The 25,083-nt window shown below is 42.1% G+C and overlaps 1 protein-coding gene across 2 annotated transcripts in view; it reads left to right on the forward strand.

The window, feature by feature from the left end:
• Positions 1-999: 999 nt before the first annotated feature.
• SLC38A1 (solute carrier family 38 member 1) overlaps positions 1,000-25,083 on the forward strand; it is a 69,463-nt gene continuing 45,379 nt past the window's right edge. Inside the window, exons 1-2 of one of the 2 annotated variants that reach the window (XM_045828964.1) lie at positions 1,000-1,735; positions 21,811-21,926. The gene's annotated coding sequence lies outside the window, so the exon portion shown is untranslated. Of the gene's footprint in view, positions 1,736-1,826; positions 2,087-21,810; positions 21,927-25,083 lie in introns of those variants that run through there. The other variant, XM_045828965.1, reaches the window with a different exon arrangement.

Below are 25,083 nucleotides of genomic sequence, written 5' to 3' on the forward strand. Positions count from 1 at the left end.
GCTCCAAGCCTCTGAGTCCTTTGTTTGCAGACGGGGTAAGCGCATTTCTCACAGTATCAACCCGCTTTTTAACAAAGTGGGGAAACAGAACTAGGACAAAAGTGGGTGAAGGAAGCAATAACTGTCGGAAGCAGAATTTGATCGCAGGTCTGAAGCCGCCCATCATTTCACCCGCTTTTATTGGCCCTGACCAGTTTCTCAGGTTTATTCAAGAGCATTCTTCCTAAATAGGGTTCTCAGGAAGCCATTGTTGAACTACAGAAGAGCATTTACTGCCGTTCGACGGGAATAAGGATTTTAGTCAGGAGAATTGTGAAATTTGGTTGTCCTCTCGTTTTTCCAGTGGTTGTTTAAAAAAAAAAAAAAGCCATAGCCACTCCATTACAGTGACTACTCAGTCTGCCCGCTTGAAACACTCCAGGTAGATTAATTTGAGTTATGATTCATCTTCCCTTTCCTGTTTTGATGGAACATGAAGACTGAACCATTCCTGTCAATGAAAAGCTCGAGTTCCCACCCTGCAAATTCGCGCGGTAATGACAGTCTAATTGGCTGACGCGCAGGTGGGATTTCCTGTCGCCATTTTTAAGGAAACAAATCCCCTGCAAGAAGTGCCCAATTAAAAAGGGCTGAAACAAAGAATACGCAAAAGAGAGAAACAGTCGTCCGGCCCTCAGCATCCCGCTCCCGTGTCCGCAACCACCCGCGGGTTCGGAGCGCCCGGGCTCGGCTGACCCCGGCGCGCCCAGCCTGCGGGAAGGAGTCACGTGGGGTGTCCAGGCCACCGACCCGCCGGCCTCTTCGCGCCCAGCCTGGTGCGCGCTCCCGGCTCAGCAAATTCTTCGCGCCCATTTACACCCAGGCCCCAAAACAAAGATCCACAGCACAGGTCTCGGGGGAGGGCGGAGGAGCACTGCGGCTGCAGGTTCTGGAAGACGGGAGGCCCCTCCCACTGCGGGTTAGAAACAAAGGCTGTTTTGAAGGTGCCGTAGAGCCTGGATGCCCGCGTCACTTCGGTCCCCTTCCCGCCAATCTTGGCGGCCTCGGTGCTGTCGCCGGGGACGACACACCGCTGCGTTGCTGACCGCAGGTCCAGGCCCTGTGAGCGCCTTCAGGAGCTGCGGCACGGCCCCACTCCCGCGGCCATCCTCGCTCGGCTCCCTTCCCACAATGCAACACCCCCGCGGCCTGGCCGGACACCGGCGTGCCCCAAAATGCGCCTCCCGGTGAGGGAACAGCCCCCCTTTCTTCCGCCTGCTCCCTCCTAGTCGCACCACTTCCATCCCCAAGGCTCCAGCCGCCGCAGCAGCCGGGTTCTGGGCTCGCTGCCGGACCCCAGAAGGGCGTGGGGCAGGTGTCCAGGCTCCGCGCAGCCTCCGCTCCCGCCGCCACAGTCCGTGTGCCGAGCACACGCACACCCCGCAACCCCTCCCTCACCCCTTCCCCGATGTTCAGTCTCCGCCAGCCGCGGTTGCTGCATCCTCCGCTTGCGGCGAGAGGGAGGCAGCAGGTGCGGCCGCCAGCAGAAACCGTGTGACGGCAGCGCTGCTCCGTGACACGCAGTTCTGGCTGAAGAGCGGACGCCCGGTGGAGGAGGTGACTGCGCTCGGGACGCGGAGGCATGGCTTGACTTTTCCCGTTAAACTGTCACGAGCCATGGATGCGCACGGGCGACGCGCCCCCCCAGCAGGAGAAAGACCAGGATTCGAGACCCTCAACGCTATAGCGTGTCGCAGTAAGTGCGAAGTTGGCGGGGCAGAGTGTGGGTGGGGGGAGAGGGGGGTGACTCTGATGCAGTCCGCCCCAAAGGAGGAGGAGAGACAGTGGAGCGCGGGCTGGGGCGGCCACGCCACACTGCCTGAAGGTCGCCCGTAACCTCCGCCCTTCACCTTACTGGGAAATCTGCCACGCCACACCGAGCTCCCCTCCACCCCCACCCCCAGCCCCAGCAGACGGAGAACACGTTTTACCGACTGAGGCAGCCAGACCCTGGCACAAAGGACATCTCACGGCCAGTGGGAAAATCTGGAAGGGCGGACACCTTGACGGCTCTCTCCTTTTGACACTTTTCCCTTTATAGCCCGAGGTAGGGTGCTTTTCCTGACTCGGGGGAGCTGAGGGAGCGGCGGCGGGAGGCAGGGATGCTGGAGATGTGCGAGGAGGCGGCGGGAACGCAGAAGTCATCGGGGCAGGCCTGAAAGGAAGGAGTGCGCGGCTGTGCCCCACGCGTTCGGATTCTCCTTTCGGAAAAGGAAAAGTCCGGGTCCCCTGTTGTTCCGAATGCACGCGGTAGCGTCCGGAAGCGCAGAGGCCCCTCGTTTCACCTTCGCGTCGGCTGTGGCTTACTTTTTGGTTCTGTTTTCATAGTGGGAGCGTGGGGCACCCGCTCCGGTTAAATATACAAGGGTCGGGGACCGCGCGGGTCTGCAGGCAGAGCTCAGCCAGCGTGAGGTCGGGACTGCGTACCCGAGGAGAGTTTGCATCCTGGGCTTTTGGGGTAGTTTCCTGTGTCCATAGGGCCCAGAGGAGAGAGCATGTGATGCCCCCGGGGCGTGAGTGCGGTCGGCTGGGTCTCAATGACTGGCCGCGTAGCTCGAGTAAATCCGGGCACGTTTGCTACCCTGGTCTCCTTAACCGAGAGGAGAAAGCGGATGCCGGATGCGGGGGGAGATTTCTAAAGGATGCTAGCAGTGACTCACTGTCCTTTCCCGCTCTAAAGAGGTTGTTTCCAAAATCAAGAAAGGGAGACTGAGGGAAGTGCTGTGCTGGGAGCTGGGATCACCGGAGCTGGCGAACAAAAGCCACCTTTTGCGCGGGGGTCCGGGCTGGAACTGCCCTGGCCTCCACTCCACCTCTTCCCCACACCCTGGCACCTCGCTCGCGTCCCCCCAAAATGTTGCCACAAAAGGCCTTTAGACTGGCCGCGGCGTGGGGTCGGGAACACTCCAGCGCCCTAGTGTGCGTCTCCCGGAGCGTCGGGCCCCTCAGCACCCACTGGGACCCCCACACGACACAGCGCTGCCTAGACGCTGTTTCCCTGCGGAATCTTTCGCCCCTGTTTGGGCAGAACTGTAGTCAGAGAAGGTGGAAGTGCATATGGCGGCAAAAAATTTCGCGGTAACAGCGTCACGGCGTTTCGGGTGCCTTTCACAGGCTGTCTAGGGTTGGGGAGGGTGGTGCTAAAATTGAAAGTCCTTTGTGTCTCGCTCTGCGGCGCAGACCCCGTTTGTATCTCATTATTACTCCGGTGAAAACCTAACTGCTGCTGGGATCACGTACTTTGTCCGACGAATCCATGGTGATGTATGTAGTAAAAAAGACTCCAGAACTGGGAAATGGTACTTATGGATTTGACATCTCTGCGGTGGGTTTAAAATGTTTTAGTATAAAGGGGAGGAGAAGACTAAATCTACGGTTTGCAGACTGCAGGGCCCAGCAAGGCTGTAATTTGTCACTTTGATGGAAGAAACTGTGCAGCAACTCGTGCTTTTCCTGACGTCAGAAAGACAACGGAAAGAAAACCTGATCTAGGTGGCTGGCTGCCCGCATTGTTAAACATCTCCCGCAGGCTTGGGACCCCTGAAACCCGTGGGAGATAGTGAAGTCGGGGCACTGATCTCTTGTGGGTCCCCCGGATTTGGGGTCAGCCTCAACTTGGAATGGCTTTACTCTTCAGTCCAGTTCTCAGGGTGTCACCTTAAGCATCTGCATCCCTGCCTGGTTTGGTTGGAGGTCTTAACCTTCATGAGGTCTATTCAGTTTTTACATTTGTTTAACATATTCAGTAAATATTTCCTACTTGGGGACTTATTTTGTTGCAGGCAGCAACTAACCAGATGCATTTCCTGCTTCTGTGCTCATGGGAGACAGGCAATAAAGGCATGTATAATAAATGATTTTCAGATATTTAGTAGTGCAATGAAGAAATAAAACAGGGTCGTGTGGTGGGGGAGGGTGCTTGAGGCGCTCTAGGAGTGTCTGTGTGAGAGGGTGACATTTGTCCTGAGATTAGGAGGCCAGGCATCAGGCTATTGCAAGTCTTGTCTTTTCCTCATTTTGGATGGTACATACCTGAAAGCAAAACCTATCTTACTCATCATTGTCCCCCTAATGTCCAGCAGATTAGCTGCTTAATGAAACGCCCATTCGACTGAGAACTTGGCTAAGCTCACTCACTTCTTTATGTTGCTGACCATTTTTTCTCCATCTCATCATTTGTTCCTTCTCCTAAGTTGAAACATAACTACTTTTCTACTCTGCTTTTTCGTCTCCCTTACTCATTCCACACTTCTGAGCAGTTACCAGGCCCTTGAAAATGCCCCTCAAAGCTGTCTTTTCGTCCCCAGTCCCACTGTCCAAATGCAGGTCCCTGTCACCTGACCTAGATATGGCAATTCAAGTAGGTGTGGAATGCAAGAATCATTAAAACAGACACAGAGGCACACTAAAGGAACCAGCACTCAGGAAACCAGCGCTCAGGAGAGGACGGTGCAAGTGCAACTCATTGTTAAGAGTGAAGCAGCTAATTAATGAGGTGTAACAGCTTTCTAGCTAGTCTCCTCCATACCAAGCTCCCTTTAATCTTGACCCGTCCTTGAGATCTATATTTCTAAAAATCAGTTTAGAACTTGCTTCTAAAAACCTTCAGTGGGTTCCCCAGCATGAATTCCTTAACCAGGCCTTGGCTGGTGTGGCTCGGTTGGAGTGCCTTCTGTGACCTAAGGGTTGTGGGTTCAATTCCCCATCTGGGTACAATACCTAGGTTGCTGGTTTGGTCCCAGGTCCAGTCGCACGAGAGACAATTGATTGATGGATTGATGCTTCTCTTCCTCGTGGATGATTCTCTGTCTCTAAAAGCACTGAGAAAATGCCCTCTGGTGAGGATAAAAAAAAATCCTTAACCAGGCACTCAGAACCCTCCACAGTGTGACTCCTCACCTCTCTCCATCTTTGTCCCAGTTCACCCTTTTCCCTCCCTGTCACTTTTCTGACTTAGTATGTGTTGATTCCAGACTGGAATGCCTACTGAAATTCTACATATTTGTGAAGGACTAGCCCAAATGCCAATTTTTTACCTCTTTGAATAAGTGTTTATCTCTTAGCATTTTCATAAAATTGTTTACCTTTTACTGATTGCACTATTGTCACACCAGGTGATGGAAGGTGGCTTTCAGTCAAATGTAACTACAGTCAGCCCTTAGAATCTGAGGGTTCTGCATCCCTGGATTCAACCAACCACAGATTAGAAAATATATTTTTAAAAATGTTATGTTGTGGCTGACCTGTACTATGTAGTTAGGCCTACCATGGTTGCGTCTGTGCTGAACATGGGCAGGCTTTTTTCCTTGTCATTATTTTCTAAACAACACAGTATATAACACCTATTTACATACCACTTACATTGTTTTAGGTATTATAAGTAATGTAAGGATGATTTAAAGTATATGGGAAGATATGCTTAGGTGTATACAAATACTAAACCATTATATTGGATTGGCCAAAAAGTCCATTATGTTTTTTCCATAAAATAAAAGACATTTTTCATTTTCACCAATAATTTTTATTGATTTGATTATTTTGAGTATGTTAGCTATCTCCCATTATTGGCTTCTAGTGAGTAGATGCTGGGGTGCTGCTAAACATCTTCCGATGCATAAGACAGCCCCACAGCAAAGAATTATTTGGCTACAATGTCAATAGTACCAAGAAACGTCACAAACCACTTCTGACACATTCAACCAGTCACAGCACCTTCTCCATGCACTGCACAAATCTTTTTTTACATTTCAGTTGCATTTTTACCTTTCTTGAAATAGTAGCATAATACGCCAAAAATGTATATTTTTTTTCCCATCTTCAGTACTAAAATAGCTGCACAAAGGTTCACCAATTTTTATGTTTTTTTAAAAATGCATGCTGATATGACAGCTGTCACAATACAATCTAACAAAATTGTTTTGAATGAAGTTAAAGAAAACTAAACACATCATAGGGAAAAAACGCAAAGGACTCTTTGGCCTACTCAATATATAAGGGGCTTGAGCTTCCATGGATTTTAGTATCCATATGGGCCCTGGAACCATTCTTCCTAGGATACCAAGGGATGACTGTACCAGCTCTTGCTTACAAGCCTAGGGAGGTTGAGTAAGTTGTGTAGCATTTCTAAACCTCAGGGGTTTTTGTTTGTTCTTCATTTGTTTAATGGGAATAATGATGATGGTGGTGGCGGCAGTAGTGGTACCCATCTTATTGAGTTGTCCTGAAGATTTAATTAAAATAATGGATGTGAAGTGCTTGGCATGGTGTTAGTATTCTATATATATTGCATTAAACAGAACTTCAGATTTCTCATGTACCATAGGGAGTGGGGAAAGTTGATCAGTAAAGTTTCCCTTACCTCTGATATTCTATGACTATGTAATCATTTAAAAATACTTTTCTGAAAATAATATCTTGATGGAAACTACCTGAATCTTTTCAGTCTCTGGGAGAATATGCATCTGTGAAAGGTGGTGTGGTGTGGGGGTGGGGGAAGTATGTGTGTGGAAGTAAGCACATTCAACATCTAGACTTCAAAAAACACACCTTTTAACAGAGACCCTAAACTGAGCCATTGTTATACTTGTTTCTGAAATTTGATCACATTATATTAATTGGTTTTCTAGTTACCACCTGTGTGTTAAGTTGCTCACTGACAGACAACTTAAGTGATTAGGAATGCGCTATGGTCTGGAGAAACTTCGCAGGCCTGGGGTTGCAATCAAGGAACTCTGCCTCCAGTGGAAGAATCACAATGTGTCTTTGCCAATAACTAGCTGGGTACACTCGGGCAACCCACTTAACATTTTTATGCCTCATTTTCTCATCCGTCTAATGCAGCCATTTTCAACCTTTTTCATCTCATGGCACACATAAACAAATTACTAAAATTCTATGGCACACCAGAATACATATTTTATATTTTGCCAACCTGACCTAAAAAGGTAGGTATTATTTTGATTCATTCACATTGAACAGCTGTTGTGTTGGCTGTTATCATTTATTAATTTGACAATCTAAGGAAAAAGAGGTCAGTGCCCCTGACTAAATACTCAGGTATTACATGTTTTAAAAATTCTTGGTCACATGGGTTGAAAGCCGCTGGTCTAATGCTAAAAATAGTGTCTGAGCTGCCTAACTTACAGAGTTATAAAGATACAATGAGAACAGAACTCAGAAAATCCTTGAACAAGCGGAAGAAACTATGAACGATGATAATCATCTGAGGATAAACACACTGCTAACCTTTAGAAGATGGGTTTAGGTTATAGACTCTCAACTCTGGCTTCACATTAGTCTTACCTGGGGTCTTTTAGAAGCTGTGAATGCCTAGACTCCATTTCCAGAGATTCGTATTTAGTTTGCCAGGGGTGGAAATTAAAAACATAAATAAATAAAATAAACAAAACAAACCCCCGTAACACCAGGGATAATTCTAATATGCAGTGGTTTAGAATTAAAAGCAGACAAAATCAAATTAAATGAAGACCTCCATATGTTATTGGATAAAGTCTTACAAATGTGAAATCATGATGACTTTTCCCTTGACTCAACTAAACTAACCAGTTGTTGACATCACGGAGCCACAGCCTCAGGTTACAATTTATAACCTGAATTTCCCCAGGCATAGCAACGGGTCCAGTGATCCAGCCAGGGCCACATGAAGATTTAATGTGGGGATCTCAGTTTCCATCTCTTAGGAATGATGAAGATTGGAAAAGAAAGAGACAATGGAAAGCCTAAGGAAAGGGATAGGCTTTGCCCAGGGTACAGGGGAAGAGGCTCTGAGAGGCTCTGAGAGGGAGAGAGACAGGACAGAGTACAGGGACAGTCTTGAGTTTGCTGCATTGAACTGGTTTTGTTTAGGCTGCAAACTGGTGGCTGTAAAAACAAAGCCTGTGAGTGTATTTTGTGTGACCTGTGGTTTCTTTAAAAATTGTTTGGAATTAGTTGTCAACATTTAAATGTCAGGATTTCATTTAAAATCTGTATTTCGGGCATTTCTTGAAAAAAAAAAACAAAAAACCAAAAGATCTGGCTTTTTTTCTATTGAAATAGACGGGACACATGTTCTCCAGGCCCTGATGCCCAATCAGCTTTGCTCATGTATCTTTCCTATTTGGGCTCTGGCTGCATTTGTTTTTAACCCTTAGTCTAAATCTGTAGATCTTAATGCAGATTAGAATCCCCTGGAAATCATTTACAATATCTACGCTTGGATCTCAACCTAGATCAATTAAATTAGAAACTGCTGTGTGTTGGGAAGGGAGGTTATTACTCTATTTTTAAAAAACTTTTAATATTACTTTTATTTTTTATTGAATTTATTGGGGCAACATTGGTTAATAAAATAGGTTTCAGGTGTACAGTTCTATAACGCATCATCTGTATATTTATTGTGTGTTACCACCCCAAGTCAAGTCTTCTTTGATCACCATTGATCCCCTTTTACCCTCTTCTACCTCCCTACCCCACCTTTTCCTACTGGTAATTAACATACTGTGGTCTGTGTCTATGAGTTTTGTTTTGTTTTGTTTTTGCTTAAAAAAAACTTTTTTTTTATACGCAGCCTCCCAAATCCCCTCCCTTCTAACAGCTGTCGATCTGTTCTCAATCTATGAGTCTGTTTCTATTTTCTTTGTTTATTTTATTATATTCCACATTTAAGTGAAATCATACATTATTTGGCTTTCTCTGACTGGCTAACTTCCCTTGACATAGTACTGTGCAGGTTCACTCATACTGTTGCAAAAGGTAAGATTTCCTCCTTTTTTATGGCCAGGTAGTATTCCATTATGTAAAGGTATCAAAGCCTTTTTATCTACTCATCTACTGATGGGCACTTGGACTGCTTTCAAATCTTGGCTATTGAAAATGATTCTACAGTGAACATAAGGGTTCATATATTCTTGTGAAGTAGTGTTTTGGTTTTCTCTGGATACATATACTGAATTGGAATTACTGGGTCATTAGGCAGTTCCTGTTTTAATTTTTTGAGGAAATCTCATACTGTTTACAACAGTGGCTGAACCAACTGGCATTCCCACCAACAGTGCACAAGTGTTTTGTTCACTCCACATTCCCGCCAGCACTTGTTGTTTGTTGATTTATTGATGGTAGCCATTCTGACCGGTATGAGATTATATCTCATTGTGGTTCTAATTTGCATTTCTCTGATGATTAGTGACCTTGAGCATCTGTCATATGACTATCAACCATCTGTACGTCCTCTTTGGAGAAGTGTCTACATAGGTGCTTTGACCATTTTCAATTTTTGTTTTTGGAGTTGAGTCATGTAAGTTCTTTATAAATTTTAGATATTAACCCCTTATCAGATGTATCATTAGTGAGTAGGTTCTGTCATTTAGCACATTGTCTTTTTCATTTTGTTGATGGTTTCCTTTACTATGCAAAAACTTTTTGGTTTGATGTAGTTCTATTTATTTTTTCTTTTGTTTCCCTTGCCCGAGAAGACATATCTGAAAATACACTGCCATGAGAAATGGCTGGGATTGTACTGCCTGTGTTTTCTTCTAGGACTTTTTATGGTTTCAAGTCTTACATTTAAGTCTTTAATCTATTTTGAATTTATTCTTATGTATGGTGTAAAAGGTAGTCTAATTTCATTTTTTGTACATATCTGTCCAATTTTCCCAACACCATTTATTGAATAAACTATCTTTAGCCCATTGTATGTGCTTGCTTCCTCTGTCAAATATTAATTGACTATAAAGGTATAGGTTTATTTCTGGGCTCTCTATTATGTTCCATTGGTTTGTGTGTCTGTTTTTATGCCATTACCTTGCTGTTTTGATTACTAGGACCTTGTTGATATGAGGTAGTGTGATTCCTCCAAATTTGTTCTTCTTTCTCAAGATTGCTGTTGCTATTCAGGGTCATTTGTGGTTCCATATACATTTTTTGGAATATTTGTTCTAGTCCTGTGAAATATTTGTATCTTGATAGGAATTGCATTAAATCTATAGATTGCTTTGGGTAGTATGGACATTTTAATTATGTTGATTTATCCTATACATGAACATAGTATATGCTTCCATGTATTTGTATAGTCTTCAATTTCTTTTTTCAGTGTCTTATAATTTTCCAAGTACAGGTCTTTTACATCTTTGGTTAAATTTTTTCTTAGGTATTTTATTCTTTTTGAAGCAATTGTGAAGGGGTTTGGTAGTTCATTACTGGTGTATAAAAATACAACTGATTTCTGGATATTTGTTTTGTATCCTGCTACTTTACTGAATTCATTTGTCAGTTTTAGTAGTTTTGGGTTGAATTTTTAGGATTCTCTCTATATGGTATTATGCCATCTGCAGATAATGAGAGTTTTACCTCTTCCTTTCCAATTTGGATGCCTTTTATTTATCTTATCTGATTGCAGTGGCTAGGAATTCCAGTAATACATTGAATAAGAGTGTTGAAAGTGGACATCCCTGTCTTATCCCTGATCTTAAGGGCAACACTTGTAGTTTTTGCCCATCAAGTATGATGTTGGCTATGGGTTTGTCATATATGGCCCTTTTTATGTTGAGGTATGTTCCCTTTATTCTCACTTTGCTGAAAGTTTTTATCATGAATGGGTGCTGAATTTTATCAAGTGCTTTTGCTGTATTTATTGATGATCATGTGATTTTTATCCTTCATTTTGTTTATGTGGAATATCACATATTTTATTTTTTAAATCATCACCTGAGGATATATTTGTTGGTTTTAGAGCAGGGATGAGATGGGGGGAGGGAGAGAAACAGACAGACAGACATTGATATGAGGGAGAAACATCAGTTGGTTTCCTCCTGTATGTGCCCTGGCTGGGGATCGAACACACAAACTTTTTGGTGCGTAGGACGACCTTCCAACCAACTGAGCCACCTGACCAGGGCTGTATCATGGTTATTGATTTGTACCAATCTTGCATCCCCAGAATAAAACCCACTTGATCACGGTGTATGATCTTTTTAATGTATTGTTGGATCCAGTTTGCTAATATTTTTGTTGAGGATTTTAGCATCTATGTTCATCAGGGATATTTGCCTATAATTTTCCTTCTTCGCAGTGTCCTTATCTGGTTTTGAAATTAGGATAATACTAGCCATGTAAAATGACCTCAGGAGTCTTCCTGTTACAGAACAGACCTGGGGGTGTGAACGATACACTATTACCGAAAGGCCCCCCTTTTTTCTCTGGGAGTCCCCCCCCCAACTTACTAGGGTTGTCTTGCCTGCCATCAGAGGAAAGACGTCTCTCAATGCCAGAGATTGGTGAAAAGGAAAAGAATTATTTATTTATAAGTTATACAGACTTAGAGTAATGACTTAATATCTTCATTAAAATACTAAAGTTCTTTAGAATACCCACAAATGCACATAGTCCTTTCTTCCCTTTGCCCAGTCCAGGGCATTGTAACTCAGTAAAAGAAGTAGAAGTCCGTGATTCAGACTCCCAGCACCATCAGCTGTGTCACCACCACAATCTCCAGTTAATCCAAAGCCATGTGGCACCTTCTCATGGTCCACCAGCAAGAGTCCTTTCACCCCTTTTCTTCCAGGCCAAGTCTCTCCTGCTTCTTAGGCCACGTGGCAAAAGGGAGCAACCCAAAGCCGCGTGATCACAATCTCTGCCCAAACCACATAGTAATTCCTGCCACAGCTGCGTGGTCCCAACTCCTCTGCTCAAGCAGCATGGTCCTGCGCACTGGTATGGTTGCCTTGCCTGGGTTTAAATCCCCCCACCATCTTCCTCTGCAGCCCCATTTCCGACTCCTTCTACAATCAGTTACACCTGTCAGCATTCCCGTATTCGTCCAGCTTTTCTGGGCTGCCATAGTAAGTCTGGGCAGGCGTGGCCCCATGGCGTGGAGCCAGTCACCTCCAAGCTCTAACACAAGCACTGTAACCAGGGAAAGTTGCTTCCCAGTTACATCCTGGGTTGAAGTCACTCCCATCCCCCTGGCTCAAGGCGTGGCCAGAGCTATTTAACATATTTATGCAACCAGTTAAAGGCTATAGATATGTTAAATGACCATGCCAGAGGTTGGGGGTGTCCCTTGGCTGTACCCTGTTACATTCCTTCCTCTTAAATTTTTTGGACTGGTTTGAAAACTAGGTATTAGTTCTGTTCTGAATGTTTGATAAAATTTATCTGTGAAGCCATTTAGTCCTAGACCTTTTTTGGGAGTTTTTTGATTACTGCTTCAATTTCATTAGTTATAATATGTCTGTTCAGATTTTCTAATTCTTCCTGACTCAGGTTTGGGAAAGTGTATGTTTCTAGGACTGTATCCATTTTGTACATATTGTCCAGTCTGCTGGCACATAGTTGTTCATAATATTTTCTTACAATCCCTTGTATTTCTGCAGTTAGTTGTTACTTTTTCTATTTTATTTCTGATTGTGTTTGTTTGGGTCCTCTCTCTCTCTCTCTCTCTCTCTTTTTTTTTTCTGTTGGGTCTGGTTAAAGGCTTGTCAGATTTCTTTATCTTTTCAAAGAACCAGCACTTGATTTCATTGATCTTTTATATTTTTTTAGACTTTCATTTATTTGTGTTCTGATTTCCATTATTTCCTTTTCTCATTTTGGACTTTGTTGTTCTTCCTCTAGATCCTTTAAGTGTAAAGTTAGATTGTTTATTTGAGATTTTTCTTATTTCTTGAGGTGGGCCTATAATGCTATGAATTTCCCTCTTAGGACTGCTTTTGCTGTGTCTCATAAACTTGGAGTTCTTCTGTTCTCATTTTCATTTGTTTCAAGGTATCTTTTGATTTCTTCCTTGATCTCATTGTTAACCCATTTATTGTTTAGTAACACGTTATTTATCTTCCATGTCTTTATGTGTTTTTCAGGTTTTTTTCTTGTGATTGATTTCTAGTTATATAGCATTGTGGTCAGAGAAGATGCTTGATATGATTTCAGTCTTTTTAAATGTATTGATACTTGTTTTGTGTCCTAATATGTTGTCTAACATAGAAAATGTCCCATGTATACTTGAAAAGAGTTATATTCTGTTGCTTTGGGGTTAAATGTTCTGAAGATATCAGTTAAATCCTTTTTGATGTAGTGTGTCATTTAAGGTTGTAGTCTCTTTGTTGATTTTCTATCAGGAAGAGTTATTTGTTGATGTCAGTGATGTATTAAAACCCCCTACTTTGACTGTATTACTATTGGTCTCCCATTACATTCATCAAGATTTGCTTTGGGTATTTAGGTGCTCCTGTGTTGAGTGCATAAGTGTTTATAAGAATTATACCCTCCTGTTGGATTAATCCCTTCAGCACTAAGTAATGTCCTTCTCCGTCTCTTGTTATGGCCTTTGTTTTCAAGTCTATTTCATATGATACAAGTATTGCTCTCCCATTTTTAAAATTTCCATTAGCATGAAATATCATTTCCCATCTTGTTACTTTTAGTCATTGTGTATCCTTTGTTCTGAGGTGGTGGGTCTCTTGTAGACAACATATATATGGGTTTTGTTTTCTTATCCATTCTGCTACCCTATATCTTTTGATTGAAGCATTTAAGCCACTTACATTTAAAGTGATATTGATAGGTACATATTTATTACCATTTTATTCTTTATAACTATATTCCTCTGTGTTTTCTTCCTTTTTCTTCTTCTTAAAGAAGACCCTTTAACATTTCTTGTGATTCTGGTTTGGTAGTAATGAACTCTTTTAGTTTTTTCTTATCTAGAAAGCTCTTTATTTCTCCTGTATTTTTAAATAATAGCCTTGGTGGGTAAAGTAGTCTTGGTTGTGGGTCCCTGCTTTTCATCACTTTGAATATTTTGTGCAGTCCCTTTTGGCCTGAAATGTTTTTGTTGAACAATCAGCTCTTTTGTAAGTGAACAACTGTCCTCTTGATGCTTTTAGGCATCTCTCTTTGTCCTTAACCTTGTCATTTTATGATGTGTCTTGGTGTGTGACTCTTTGGGTTTATCCTGTTTGGGACTCTCTGCACTTCCTAGACTTGTGTGTTTTTTCTTTCACCAGATTAGGGAAGTTTTTAGTTATTATTTGAATAGGCTTTCAATCCCTTGCTCTCTCTCTCTCTCTTGTACACCTGTGATGCAGATGTTGTTAACACTTCATGTTGTCCTGAAGGTTCCTTACCTATCCTCACTAGCCTTCCAAATTGCTGACTTGATTCTCTGCTTTACCCAATCTAGTGTTTATACCGCTTAGTGTATTTTTCATTTCAGGTATTTTATCTTCATTTCTGGCTCATTCTTTTTTATGGTTTCTATGTCCTTTTTAATGCTTGCTATCTCTTTGTTGAAGTTCTCTAAATTCCTTGAGTATCCTTATAACCATTTTTTAAAAACTTTATATCTGATAAATTGCTTGCCTCCATTTCAGTTAGCTCGTTTTCTGGAGATTTCTCCTGTTCTTTCATTTGGGGCATGTTTCTTTGTCTCCCCATTTTGCTTCTTTGTGTTTGTTTTTGTGTTTTAGGTAGATCTGCTATGACTCCCAGTGGTGGTAGGGTGGCCTTGTGTAGTACGTAATTGCCTTTTGGGACTCAGTGGCGCAGCCTCCTTAATCACTGGATGTGGGTGCTCCAGGAATGTCCCTGTGTGGGTTATGTGAGTCCCCCTGTTGTAATTGAGTCTTCGTTGCTATTGGCCCTTTCATGTGTGAGGTCAACTCTCAGGCTGGCTGACTGTGAGAATCAACCTTGACCACAGTGTATGAGCTGCTCTGTAGGTGCTGACTACATGAAACAGAATTCACCTCAACAGGGTCCGGCGCCTGCCAAGATGTCTCTTTAGATATGCTGCTTTTGAAACTAATTGGATCATTCTATGATGTTGTCTGGGCCACCGGGTATGTTGGTTCTGGGGCCTCCTGGGAGGGACTCTGCTACAGATCAACATCAGACACTGCCTGTTATGGGCTCTGGTCAACCTGTTTGGAGCTACAAAGCAATCCATAATTTTTGGCTGCTTCTGCTGGGCCTGGGTGTGTGCAGGAGGATGAAGCTGTGCACCAAGGCCAGCTTTGACCAGCATCAGGCCCATGGGGCTGGTCAGCAAAACCCAAGGCAGCCTACCTGCTGGCTGGCTGACTGATAGGTTCAGTCACTGAGAGAGCCTCTGGCAGTACCTAAGTTGCATGTGGTAGGTTCTCAGTGATTCACCAGGTCAGGGTAAGTGGTATTCACCAGAATGACACAGGTCCAAACTCAGCACCAGTGCTGGGTCTGAATCTACTCAGCAAAAGTCCCAGGGTACATCAAGCTTAGCTGCCACCTACCAGGTGCCCATAGACCTTTGTGGTGGGGCGGGTTTTCAGGGAGTCATCAGGGTGAGGCCAGCAGAATTTATCAGGCCCAAACAGACCAAGATTTGGCCACATGAAGGGAGCACTGTATACTGCTGGACGTGTGAGGGGAAAATGGCCCCATCCTAGAGCCACACAACTCACAACTCAGTCTCCAGTGTTATTTTTTAAAAGCTCCTGAGGTGGTTCCTATTTCTAGTCAGGACCGAGGACCACTCATGTAAGTCAGCTATTCAAAAGATTTGTCCACAAGCCCGTAGTTTTATTTCTGATTATGGTCCATTAAGAAATAGTCTGTAGAAGCATAAATTCAGAGGATTTTAGAACTGGGGGAGATCTCTGAGAGCGTATCAGTTAATCTGCCCTTCCTGTAATATGGTGAGAAGTCAGAGGCCCAGAGAGAAGGAAGAAGCTTGTTCAAAGACTATAACTTCATCTACTCTTGGATTGTAACCTGTTTTCTCTTTTTAAATAAAGGCATATTTTTAAATGTGTGTTTTTTTCTTTTTAAAGAAGTGATCCTCTTTATATGTACCACTTTGTGGTGCTTTAAAATTCATCTTACTTCTGTTTTTGTTTCATTTTGTGTTTTAGAATATTTTGTTGGGAGTTAGCTGTCATAGCCAGGACTCAAACACAAACCAACTGCCATTAATTGTTTTTAGTTCAATAGCAATCCTTGATGAGAGACTATTTTCTAAGTTGTTTAAATTTCTAAGTTTTTTGTAATTACTTAAATGTGTGGATTTTTAGTTGAGAAAGATTTTTTTAATTGAGTGGTATTTACACTGCTCAAGTATATTGAGTATTCTAATTAAATTAAGCTTCAATTTAAAAAATACACATTCCATCCTCCTATATCTAAAGTTACAGGTTGAATTCATTAACTTCTGAAGTTTATCCATATTATCTGTCTTAGAGAAATCGCAATACTTTCAAAACACCTAAATATGGGTAGGTTAATTCCCAGACGTCATAGCCTGGGCATATTGATAACAGACATTCAAAAGATCACATGGGCGGGCCCCTGACAAAGAGGCACATGGAGCTGCAGGAGCAGGTGTCCGGATGCAGTTAACGAGAGAATGCAAAGGGACAGTCTGTCCCAGGAAGCGAGCAGCTCACCTCCCTGGCCCAAACAGAGATGGTTAGTACTTATCGTCGGGTGAGCTTCCTGCAACACAGGGCTTCTCACCTTTGGCACCACTGGTATTTGGGGCTGGATAACTCTTTGTTGTGGACAGCTGTCTGTGCATTATATGTTTAGCAGCATCCCTGACCTCTTTCCACTAGAAGTTGGCGGCACCCCCTCATTTATGAGGACCAAAAATGCTTCCAGACATCAACAAATGTCATGCAAAGGATAGGAGGGCAAGATTGTCCTCAGTTGAGAACCACTGCTTTAATGTAATGCTTCATCAGAGGTATATACTCAGTCACAGGTTGGTCATTGGAGAAAGACATCACAGAGGAGTTTGGTTTGAAGCTGGAAAATTACAAAAGCATACACTGAAAAAGAAAAAAGCATGCAAGCAGGAAAGCTGGGCTTTGAAAGAAATGTAGTCATGGGCTTGATGGAAAGTAGTGGGGGATTAGGTTCAGGACCAAGGAAAAGATGTGAACAAAGCAGAAAATTGCATAGGAGTGGATCCATTGCAGAATGGAAGGTTCAGAAAGAAAGTCATAATAGAGAAAAATTAAAGAGATATTTATGAGTAATCTGGTCTTTGAATTTGAGGTTCCAGAGATTAGACTTTATCCTGTACACATTAGCAGCAATTATGATGAGCAGAGAGGGAAGAGGAATGGGCAAGACATATATAAGGAAGGATCTGTACCTGTACATGGGAGAGGGGAGGGGTCAGCAAGCAGCATGGAGGAAAGCAACGGGCAGAGTCAGGATGGTGACGCTGAGAGGAATGAGAGGAATGGAAGGGACACCATGAAAGAATGTTGACAGGACTTGTGGCTGATTAGATATGAGGTAGCATTGCCGTGATATCCAGCTGGATTCCAAGTCTGCGTGATGAGGAGAAAGAACATTATCTTTAACTGAAAATAGAAAAGCTGATGTGTGAGGTCAGGCTATGTGCCTGGTTATGCACGTGGAGTTTGAGGTAATTGCGGACATCCACGTGGAGAAGTCCAGAGGGCAGCTCTAGTCTAGAAAGAATGTTTGGAAATTTTTCTGATCAGGAAGGAACCTGAGAGATCATTTCCCTCCAGCCCTCTCATTATACAGAAGAAGAAACATGTGGCATGTTAAGTGGTGGGATTATCATCAAGTAGTGTTTAGGGTGGAGATCCTATTTCATAACACAAAGGAATTCTAGTTTTATGAAATGAAAATACCTGGGGGGAAAATCTGAAAGATGCTCTGGGGGGGTGAACATGACACTACATGCTTGAAACTGTAAAAAGGAAAGAATGGGAGTGCTTAGAATGAAGGGTGGAGGTCAGAAGAACCACCCCTGCACTAAGGTGGGGAGGAGGAAGGGAGCTGGCAAAGGAGGCCAAAAAGCAGTGTTTAGGAGGGTGCAAGGAGGAGCAAGTTGGTGGAGGGCAATGAACAGTCCTTTTGTCTTGATTAGGAAGTAGTAGCAATAGTAGCACTCATAGTCACCATAGTTTACAAGAACCAAGCCAGATATTGCTGTAAGTGCTGCACATTACAATGACTGTATGAGGTGGGTATTGCTTTATCTCTTTTTACAGAAGAGGAAACCGAGGCGAAGAGGAGTTAACCTACTTGCCCAGGGTCACACAGCTCGTAAATGGTGGAGCCAGAATTAGCATGGTTTCCGGGGAGTGAGGAGGAGAAGAGCAAGATGCTCAGACTGTTGGCAGTTAAGGAGAAGAGCAGCAGGTGGTAGTTCATGGTTCTAGACGGGATTACTTTCCAGATACAGGGCTGAGAAGGCCCTGACAGAAGTTAGGGATGCCATAGGGAGGAAGTGGCAATACAGGGCCCTAGCATGGCTGAGATCACTAGCATAGGTTAAGTTGTGAGGCTTCAGGAAAAACAGAGGAAACACCTTTTCTTTTGAGATTGCTCGCTGGCTCCCAGCCTGTTCTCTACCAAAGGCCACTTTTATTATTCCCCATCTCCCAAGGACTCCGGTTTTCAAAGATTTTGACTATCAATTTTAAGCTTTTATTTTAATTGAAGTTTAACTTATATGCAGTGCAACATTCAGATCTCAACTATACTGTTTAATGAGTTTTGACTATAATTTTAATTTATGAATTCATTTTCCATTTTTATTACTCAAAGATATGTGAAATTGCCAGTCAGAATCTAGGGTTATCACACTGAATTAATGCAATCTAACCGAAAGCAAGGATACCTGACATTTTAGTTAGCTTGTTTGGCCTGTTTGAGGTTTTTTAAAATATGAAAAACAAGTCATACAGTCATATTACCATCTAAGAGCCAGGGACTCAAAGACCCCAGGGGGTAAACAGGCTTATTCAGTTATTGGAGAAGATGGTAGGAAGAACAGGACCAGGACCATCATTAACCTTAGGCCTAATATCTCAGAACCACTGACCTGGCTACCATGATTGATCTCAGGAGCTGAGCTAGTAGAAGTGTGATTTTATTAGTTCTTCAGAATTAAAAACAACAACAAAAAGTGATTCATAAAAATGTAAGCATTAAGTGACTGTGACTGGATATTTAATGATATTAAGGGATTCTTGTTATTTTTTAGGTTTGACAGTGATGTGGTGGCATTGTTTGAAAAAAAGACTTCTTCCCTTTTAGAGATAGGCGCTGAACTATTTACAAATGATAGGATACTGGGATGTGCTTTAACATAGTTCTGTGTATTGGTGGGGGTAAAACTTCAACAAGATTGGCTTGGCCCTGGCTGGTGTGGTTCAGTGGATTGAGTGCCAACCTGTGCGCCAAAGGGTCCTTGGTTCAATTCCCAGTCAGGGCACATGCCTGGGTTGTGGGCCAGGCCCCTAGTAGGGGGTATGCAAGAGGCAACCACACATTGATGTTTCTCTCCCTCTCTTCCTCCCTTCCCCTCTCTCTAAAAATAAATAAATAAAATCTTTATTAAAAAGATTGGCTTGGATTGTTGATTGTTGAATTTGGTACATGGAGGGTTCAGTATTCCGTTCACATTTATATATATTTAAAAGTTCTCATAATAAAAAATTTAAAGGGAGGAAAAAATAAAACTAGGAATATTAGGGTTTAGTATAACAGAAATCTTTCTACGTATGTTAAACAAAAGAGATTACATACAAGGAATGAAGTGCCTATAAAGTTGTTAGAAGAGATGACACAGCAGGTCTAGGCTGGGCCTCTAGGAATAATTACCAGAATACTACCATTCAACTGGCCCGCTAAGGAACCTGCTACTTGTGCCTCCATCAGGAAGCTGGGAAACCAGAAAGCTGGTTTCTCATTGTCTCAACTACAGGTTCCAGGAATACATCACTTGAGCCAAAACTGATTATCAGGAATCCGTACACACAATTGCTGGCTCCATTGCTGTCTGCTTCACTGCTATGATTGGACCAGCCTAATGGATGCCTTGCTCCCAGCACCTTGCTCTTTGATTGGTGGAATCTAAATCATATTTAGAACCCAAGATGTAAAGGAGTCTGGGAAATGTGTTTTTCAATTTTCCATCCTCTGTAGAACTGGGCTACAAAGGAGTGGGAACAAATATGGAGCAAGCCAATCCACCACAAAGTGTGTTGGCAATTGAAATTGTATTTTTGCTTATTTATCCCAAAAAGTAATTTTGGACATTAAGTTACAATACATTTTTTGGTTTGGTTTTCCCTCTACAATCTTTAAGTCAGCTTTTACAAACTTATAAAGCCCATTACTGAAGAACTATACACCTTGCTCCCCTTATTCTTGCTCCCCTTACTCTAGCTAGGCTCATATAAGGCTGTTCTGTGCACATTTGGCCTCGTCGTCTTTGCCTATACTGTTCTGAGTACAAGCAATGCCTTCCACGTCCCCCAGTCTAAATTCTACCATTTTTTAAGGTGTTGTGCAGGGCCTAACACTTGGTAAAACCTTACCTGAGTTCTCCAGGCCCCATTTATTTTCCTTCCTATCCAGCCTCCCTTCCTCCCTTCCCTCCTTCCTCCTTTCCTTCCTGTATGTACACATATATGTATGTCTGTCTCTGAAGCCTTTCTGTACTTATTCCTTGTTCTGCCACATAGTTTGATTCTATCATACAAATGGTTTATGGTGTATTGTCACCTAATATGGAATGGTCTTGCTTGTTTAAATAGACTCTAAGCAGTGTAAGTCTAGACAGGTTCGTCTGCATATCCTTTCCTTTGCTACCTAACACCATGAAGAGCAGAGAATAAGTTTATGTATTTTACATTGGTGCTATTAATAAAATGTACCAGTAGGCATACTGACATGATAATGCAGTAAAGGATCAGAAATGTTCTGTGATGAGTAAACCATCATTTGTAACCTAAAATAAATATTCAGAGATAGTAATTATGGTTCTGTTAACATCAAGATCTTCACATGATGACCCTATCTGGCCTTTTAATTAATTGTATAGTCTGGTAATTGCTTCAGTCTTCAGTGAAACTATAATTCTCTGTTTCTTAAACTCCACATGCACCTGCTGCTTCTGTGCTGTTGACTATGTTTTCTCCTCACTAAGAAGTCTCATGTTCACTGGACTTCTCTCTGCCTATCAATCTCATGTTCACCAAGCAGCGTGACTACTATTACCAGTAGTAATAGGTTGGATGTCAATTTATGGCTCAAACAGTTCAGCAATCATTAGAAGTAATGGTATAGACCTGTGTGTACTGACATAACTCAGTATAGGAGACCATATCTTTTTAAGTGAAGAATGTTTGGTGTGAATATATCCTAAGAATCTTGAAACATCAATTCAAAAGAATAGGTGCACCCCTATGTTCATAGCAGTATTATGTACAATAGCCAAGACCTGGAAACAGCCCAAGTGCTCATCAGTAGTTGAGTGGATAAAAAAACTGTTGAATGTTTATACAATGGAATGCTAAGAACGCTTACCTTTTGCAACAGCATGGATGGACCTGAAGACTGTTACACTAAGTGAAATAAGCCAGTCAGTGAAAGACAAATACCATATGATCTCACATATAGATGGAATCTAATGAACAAAATAAACTAACAAGCAAAGTGGAATCAGAGGCATAGAAACACAGAACAAATTGACAGCTGTGGGGGGTGGGGGAACTGGATGAAAGAAGGTGAAGGGATTAGCCACAGAACATATATGCCTGACCCATGGACACAGACAGTGGCGTGGGGATTGCCTGAGGGAGTGTGGCGGGAGCTGTGTGGAAGGGGATGAAGGAGGAAAAATTGGGACAACTGTAATAGCAAAAACAATAAAATATAGTGAAAAATAAAAACGCTATGGTATGATTTTCACTTTTGGAAATGTATACATATTTTTAATTTGTACTCATTCTTTTCATTTAACAGATATTTATTGAGTGCCTACTGTGTACCAGCTCTGTATCTATGTGCATACAAAAACCCTGGAAGGTCACACTCCAGTATATATATATAGTGATCGTCTCTGCTTGCTGAGATAACAGGTGACTTTTCTTCTTTTTACTTGTTTCTTCCTTCATTTACTTGTAATTTTTAATTTTTCTACAAAAATCTATAGTATTTATTAATAAAAACTAATAATATTTTTAAAAACACTTTTTCAAAATCCTTACAATGTAATGCTACATAAAAAAGTAGGTTGAATTGGTCTAAGATCCTACTCATAAATAAAATAGAGAGAAAGAAGGAAGGAATCTAGAGAGGAAGAAAGGAAAAAAGAAAAGGAAGAAAAGAGGACATGAAACTCTAATAGTGGCCATTTTGGGGTGGTAGAATTTCTTTTACAATGTCTGTTCTAAAGATTCTACAGTGAGTTGGTTTTAGTTTTAGAATCAGAATTTTTTCTTTTTCAAGAGCCAGTCCAAACATGACTTCTCTGTGATGCTGCCTCAGATCCCTGAATTTGACTTTTTCAAACTTTTTAACGTCCCTTTATCACATAGCACTCAATAAATATATAAATCTAATGGATACTATTTTCTAAGCATGGCCTCCACCTTAGTGACAGGTATTACTAACTTTGTGAATTTTTTTCTATTTTCCAGCTTTCATTTTTAAGAACAAGTTAGGTTTCAGACAGATGATTTCATAACAATTAAAATTTATTCTAAAAAATAAAAAAGAGGCCCTAACCAGTGTGGCTCAGTTGGTTGGAGTGTTGTTCCGTAGATCAAAAGGTCATGGGTTCAATTCCGAGTCAGATTTGATTCCTTAATAAAGTTCCCAAAATAAAAAAAAAAAATTTAAAGGGAGGAAAAAATAAAACTAAGAATATTAGGGTTTAGTATAACAGAAATCTTTCTACGTATGTTAAACAAAAGGGATTAAATACCAGGAATGAAGTGCCTATAAAGTTGTTAGAAGAGATGACACAGCAAGTCTTCTCTGAATGGTGGTATTCTGGTCATTACTCCTAGTAGTGGGGGTGCATGCCAGGAGGTAACCAAGTTGATGATTTTCTCTCACATCAATGTTTTTCTCCCTCTCGCTCCCTTTCTCTCTCTCTAAAAGCAATGAAAGAAAATGTCCTCGGGCAAGGATTAGAAATAAATAAATAAATAAATAAATAAATAAAAAGATTAGTACATAACACATGGACAGAGGAAAGACCATGTGAGGACGCAGTAAGGAGGCATCTCTCTGCAAGCCAAAGAGAGGGGCCTCAGAAGGAAGCTTGGACTTGATCGTGGACTTCTAGCTTCCAGAACTGTGAAAAATAATTTTTTCTCTAAGCTAAAGGGAAAAAGAACATTCTATGTGATTAACTTAGTATTGGTATTTGCCTAATACTGACATAATTTTGGTGGCCAGGACTTCCTATATTCTTTCTATTCTTTTCCCTTTTTGTCCATTTTTTAAGTGTCTGGTTTTATGTATATATGTTTATATATGTGTATATTATTTATGTAAACACACACACATGCACTCATGCATACATTGATATGAAAGTTTAAATTCGAACAGTAGACTCCCAGCCTATTATTAGTCAACCTTTCCTCTCCTCAGAAAGCCTTGGTTTAGTGCGCTATTTCCTACCAGTTTGTGGAAGGAAAAGGACTTCTTAATCCAGATTGGAAATGCCGTCACTGAATCAGCTTTCTCCCACCCTGTGGTATCACTTCCATAGCCTCTGAGGAAGCCATGCGGGAGAGAGCCAGGGTGTCAAGGCTCTTGGAAATTGCCCCACGTAGTCCATTTGTGCAGCTTTCATCAAGGGGGCCAAGGGATAAGGTGGTATTCAGCTGTTTTAATGCATTTCAGCTTTTGCAAAGTAAAGACAGGGTGTAAACATTGCTACTGTGTGAAGGCACTAAAAGCAATTAGAGATGGCCCATCTCCAGAACTACCACCTTGGCCAGAAGAACCAGCCTCGAGCTGCCAGGCGGGCCTTAGACCAGGAGTTCATAGAGCTCACATCTCCCTGGCTTCCCAGGAGAGGCTCTGCCCTGCAGGAAGGGTGACGCTCCTGGAACCTGAGGTATTAGAAAGTACTAATGTTGTGCAACTTGTATAGGATCCTGGAACCTGGGAGGTTTCATTTTAGACAGGAGACTGTGTGAATGAAAAGGAATAATGTGTGGCCTGGCTGTGGGGAGGGAGAGAGGAAGAAAATTCTGGAACAAGTGTCATTGTAGAGTACTTTCTATGGGTTCTGAAAATATTATAGATTAGCAAAATGCTTCTCGACACGCTAGGATGTTCAAATGGGCATATCAGGTGGGCATTTTGACTCTTAACTAGATTATAATCATCTTAATGGAATGCAGGATCAGAAAAAATGTCAAACGTCATCCAATTACCATTGGAGGTGAAAAAAAATCTCACTGACGTTCTGCTTCAGTTCATGGCCCCATCGCCTCACTGAGACTCTCCCTGTAAGGTTCCTGCACATATGGAGGCCTTACTTTTGAAATTGCATTCGCCACTCATGCCACCTGCTTTTTGCTGTGTGATATTGTGTGTCTGAAACTTGTTCCCCTCCTTGTGCACTACTGGGGACCCCCTCAGAAATTTAAATCACAGTCATGTACGTGGGGGGGAAATGTGAACCCTGCAAGTCTTTGTCTCTGATGAGGAAATACAGTTTTAGGTAGATTAACCCAAATCGCCTGAGTATGAATTTTTAATTCCCTAATTCCCTGACATAGAGTGATTTCATTGCAGAGATTGACTTAATCTCTTGCAGTTGATGGATAAACTGTTTGCTAAATTTCAAAACACAGATTTGTCCTTTGCTATGTGGCCCCTGGGTTGGGTGTTGATCCTTCATGAAGCCATTTATGGCACATTTCCATTTTTATTCAACTGGAATGGCTAAATCAGAGGTGCTTTTGTGGCTCTGCAGTCTGTATCCAGCTATATGTGTGTCCTGTGAGCTAACACATTAAAGTGATCTGCTTGTTTTCATTTTAAACTCAGTGTTTTATAAAAGGGTGTCTATATTGCCTGCTGCTGACATGGTATTCCTGTAAAACATAAGCATAAAGATTATGGGACATGACTCATTTTTTTTTTAATTTTATTTATTTTAAAGAAAGGGGAAGGGAGTGAGAAAAAGAGGGTGAGAAACATCAGTGTGGGAAAGAAACATTCATCGGTTGCCTCTCGCATGCATCCCAGCCAAGGACAGGACCCAAAACC

This window comes from Phyllostomus hastatus, unplaced genomic scaffold, assembly GCF_019186645.2.
Source record: "Phyllostomus hastatus isolate PE091 unplaced genomic scaffold, TTU_PhHast_1.1 phas_scaffold_93, whole genome shotgun sequence".
Lineage (NCBI taxonomy): Eukaryota > Metazoa > Chordata > Mammalia > Chiroptera > Phyllostomidae > Phyllostomus > Phyllostomus hastatus.